The sequence below is a fragment of the Kryptolebias marmoratus genome, linkage group LG5 (assembly GCF_001649575.2).
Source record: "Kryptolebias marmoratus isolate JLee-2015 linkage group LG5, ASM164957v2, whole genome shotgun sequence".
Taxonomy (NCBI): domain Eukaryota; kingdom Metazoa; phylum Chordata; class Actinopteri; order Cyprinodontiformes; family Rivulidae; genus Kryptolebias; species Kryptolebias marmoratus.
Genome location: NC_051434.1, coordinates 22,431,360 through 22,436,139, shown reverse-complemented (window position 1 = coordinate 22,436,139; position 4,780 = coordinate 22,431,360). Strand labels below are relative to the sequence as shown.

Sequence of the window (4,780 nt, the reverse complement as noted above, 5' to 3'; positions counted from 1 at the left end):
CACCTCTTTTATTACCTGTTTTAATACCTGAGTTAACCAAGATCGAAGTCAAAGCTCGTAGGGAATGAAGCAAAATCTGACTTATAATGACTAGGTCCATATTTTAGATATAATCAGTGCTCTAGTTTGTTGAGCAAATTATTTTTAGATATTCAGATATTTATGTCTTAGAAAACAAGATAATTACCCTAAACCTATTTATATTGTTGTTTCATAGTTATCCAGGAATAAACTCAACCTCCACACTTTTCCAGTCTGTGCAGGAACCTTTGGCACAAACAAATTTCAGTGTGGAAAAACCTTCCGCCCTTGCACTGACAAAGTACAGGTATTAAGTAAAGAACATAAAATGTGGGATACAGTTCGTAAAAAGTAGCTATACTGAGTAGTGCTGTCGCATAAAATGAATAGTATCATGATATTTTAAAGAACTCGTACAAATGGTGCCGTGTCCTCTGAGAAAACACTGAAAGTCCATTTTATTTGCTCTACTTCCGGTTAGCGCAACAACAGGACCGGAAATTTACAAACAAAGCAAAACTGCAGTAAATAAACATTTATTTGAGCGCGTACAAGTATGACTTACTGTGTTATAAAAGTCTAATATTTGATATTTACATGTTTTTTGTTAAAGTAAAGCACACAAATAGCAATTTCACCTCAGTTTTATTTTTTAAAGCCGCCTGTAACCGGATGTCCACCTTCTCGTTGCATCTACCTGGTTCGCTTCCTGCACCTTGACGCACAGGTACACGGAATTGGCCGAAAACTTTTCCGAAACTTGTATTTCGGAGAGCACCGAGTCCAGCAGCGTGTTAAAATGGACTAAGCTGTAGAAGTGAGTCCATCAGCCGCGGGGAAGCAGTGACTACCTGAGGAGCCCGCCTGAGGACGAGCCTGAGGACGAGCCGAACTCTGTCCAAAGGTGAGACATTCTGTTCGCTCCTCAAATGGACGAGTCGCCATGAAGCTCAGGACAATGTTTAGACACACAGACGACTGGAAGCGAAAGTGTGGGAGTTTGACCGTGTGGCTAAGTGAATTGTGGATTAGTCTACAGGTGGACGAAAGAGAAGGAACCCTTATTTTGGTGGAATAGCGCGATTAAAGAGGATCACCGTAAACAGCCGTCTCAACAGTAAACGTCAGCACAAAACTGCGCACTGACACCGACTCCAAGGACTCCTGTAACAAGCTACAAACCTACAAAACACAGCAAAGTTAAACAAGAAGCTAATAATAGTAAGATTCTGTATTAATATTAATATGCCTATTATTATTGTCGTTAATGTTATTCTCAATCCAACTCAGGATTAGTTCATGGATAGCCTCATAAAGGCCACAGCCTAAGATAAATGGAACTAAAACTGAAACTATTATTGATATTGTTGCTATATTATTTTCCTCAAACCCTTATATATTATATACAAACCTAAAAAAACACCCATAAATGTAACTGGATTTTATTATTGTTATTATTCTTAGATCTGTCGCTATAACTCATGATCTTATATTAACTACAAACCTAGACAAAGGCAAATTAAACTTTAAATTGTTATTACTGCCATTGTTGTTGTTAATGCCATCTTTGCAACTCACTTTAAATAGCCTTAAATAGGATACACACCTAGAAAAACACAACAAAATGAAGCTGCAAGTTATTGTTGTTGATATTATTGTCTATATCAGTGGTTCTCAACTGGTCTGGCTTCAGGAGCCACCCCCCAATCAAGGTAAAGTTTCAACTCCTCCTTTTCTTGTTTGCAGTGATGGTGCAGTTTGAACCTGAGCACTAGAATAGATGGCAGTATGTCAACACACACGCACACACACACAAGGTTAATGATAAACTAAAACAACAAGCAAGAGGTGATGCTAAAGAAGGATTATTCTCTTTTATGCTGAATTAACTGCATTTGCAGAAAGGTTTAGAAATATGTAGCTCCAGCTGAGGACCCATCTACTGAATATATAGCAAACAATGTCTTAATAATAATATTCTGTCACCTACTCAAGCATTAACTGTAAGACTGACAAAACAGTTAGAATGTTGTTGTTTTTCTTCCCAGACCAGATCCCACTACCCACCAGTTGAAAATCACTGTTCCTGAAAGGATGTTTAACAAACAAACTCTGAGTTTATCCATAAACTCTGAGTTGACTCACCCTCAGAGGGGATACTGGGTTTCTTGGTTCCAGAAAGGCTGATTACACTGAGGGTATCTTAACCTTGAGTTAATGTGCGGTACAAGGCCGCCTTCAGTGAGCTTTGCTGCCTGAATTCATCGTGGCAAACGCAGAAGAAAACAGAGTTGGATCATTTTTGAATCCTAATTACAGTCCGTGAGCTTTAATTCATGTTGGCCGTTTTTTAATAATAATTTAATTTGGTTTGTTCCATTAAGATTAATAGTCAAATAATTAACGAAATTAAATTGCCCATTGTCTCTCTAAAAAATACCTCATCAGTCAAAATGTTGATTTTTTTTATTTTTATTTTTTTATAGAGTAAAATGAGATTTTTAAAACCATTTACAGATTTTATAGTTAACCATTCTGATTACAGAAATTGCTTCAGTAAAACAAACAGAAGCTGTTTGGTGACGACAGGTTTGTAAGAACACAGCTTATTCTTTAAATAATCCTTTGATTTATGAGCCGAAAGTGTAAAGGATTCTCCAGTTTTCTGATCAGATGTTATTTTATACCTGAATGATTTTCAGCTAATGAACACCAGTTAATCTGTTCAGATTATTTCATTATTATCACCATTAACGTCACACAGGCAGCTTGTCTTGAAGACAGATGACAAACGTTTGTATTTGGACCACAAAATTAGGAAAGTGGACCAAGAAATACTAAAACTGGAGCTTTAGTCCAGGTGGGAGGATCTTCCCAGGTGAAAGAGGTTAATTGTTGGGTAAATATTTTATATCTAATCTGTTGTATTTCTAGGCTTGTGTGGAATAAAGACGACAGAATAAATGAGAATTATTTGTCTTTATTTTGTGGTGATGGTGGAGATGTAATTTCTGTAAATGATATCTCAGGGTGCTGAACAGAGTTTGTTCTGATTAGAGCTCTTGTCTGAGGTCTTATATTGGACACGTGTTACTGAGACAAGTCAGTCAATCTGATGAAAAATGATACTGGGCTACAAAAAGAAAATACCTGGGAGGGAGAGCCGATCTAATCTAGGTGGGAAATCCTCTCCTGACGTCAGACATTATGAAGTCATTCTGCTTTGATTAAATATGAACAACTCGAGTCAGACAGCTGCTTCAGGTAGGAGAAACTCAGGGTTTCTTAGAGTAAACCAGAGCAGGTTTACTGTCTGTTACCATGGTGACACACTCAGTTTCATCTACCTCTCTTTCTAAAACTGAAAACTTGATCTTTTCCTAAACTCAAGGTTAACTTAATGAGCTTTAACTAAACCTGCTTTCTGGAACATCCCCCTGTTAACTTAGAGAACCAAATGATCTCTTACACCAGCAACTGTTGTATTTTACAGGAAGACAACATGGCTTTTGGAAGACCTGCAAAGTAAGCAAATGGAAAAAAAATTGAAGTGATTATTTAAAACAGTGCCATGCTAAAGAGAAATGATAAGAACTGGACCTTTATACTTGTTTGTTTCTGTGTCCTCAGATACTGGATGCTGGATGTCAGTAAAGTCTACAGTAATGGCTGCAATGCCTGGGACCGAGCAGTGCACGATGCCTCAGAGGAGTACAAACACAGGATGGTAACTACACGACTTTGTATGCACTTTTTACAGAAGGCGCCACTGGGAATAATTTTTTTTTTTTTTCTCCGAAGCACAACCTGTGCTGTGACAACTGTCACTCACATGTTGCCATGGCGCTAAATCTGATGCGGTATGAAAACAGCACGTCATGGAACATGGTCAATCTCTGCATCCTCGCTTTAATCCACGGAAAATACGTCAGGTAAGACAGATGACGCGTGTCGGCGGGTTCTGCCAATTCGTTCGCTCACATTTTTCAAATAATTTAAACAACCTGCAGCTGTAGAGCGTAAAGAAAGTAGGAATAAACATCTCAGTTATCACAATCTTCCACATTGTGACGAACATCAGTAAAAAAAAAAGGGTGTTCAAGTTTGTGTGCTGCAGAAAACCTTGTCAGATTAAAGCCAACAGTCAAAGATGATTTTCCACCCTGTGTGCTGCTGAAGCCAGTGATAACAAAACTGAAATGTGTAATTGCACTGTTTTACCAGGAAAATGTACATGTGTTTTTTACAGTAAAACCACAGCATTACACTTTGTTGTAGTTCAGATTTCCGAACATTGTCTAAAAATCATCTGAATGCTGGCTGAGAACCCCATAAACCTCAAAGAGTGTTTGTGAGGTCCAGCTGCTCTCTGTAGAGGCAGAGTTAGAAGTAGGCCTGAAGCTGTGAACGAGCTTCCTCAGTGATCCCAGGGGCTCAGGCATGATTTCACAGGTCTGACTTCATCCAGCTGGGTCTCAGGACACGAGCAGGAGAACGCCTTGATTCTCAGGAAGTCTTACAAGTACATATAGGACAGTCTCCCAAAAGGCCTTTGAATATTTTAACAAAAGCTTTCAGTGAGTCTCTTGTGATTCCTAAAAACTAAGGTCAGTGGAGGTCTGTCAGACAGTTGAAGTCATCACAGTGACTCCCATCTTTAGTCACCGTGATTAAAAATCATTTTACTATATTAAAGTCCCCTACAGGAAAATAATCCAGAATCTCCTGTTAGACCTCCTCTCTGAATGCTCTCCATGAC

At 38.5% G+C, this 4,780-nt stretch overlaps 1 protein-coding gene across 2 annotated transcripts in view; it reads left to right on the top strand.

The window, feature by feature from the left end:
• Positions 1–703: 703 nt before the first annotated feature.
• kdf1b (keratinocyte differentiation factor 1b) overlaps positions 704–4,780 on the top strand; it is a 16,384-nt gene continuing 12,307 nt past the window's right edge. Inside the window, exon 1 of one of the 2 annotated variants that reach the window (XM_017438780.3) lies at positions 704–925. The gene's annotated coding sequence lies outside the window, so the exon portion shown is untranslated. The other variant, XM_025002147.2, reaches the window with a different exon arrangement.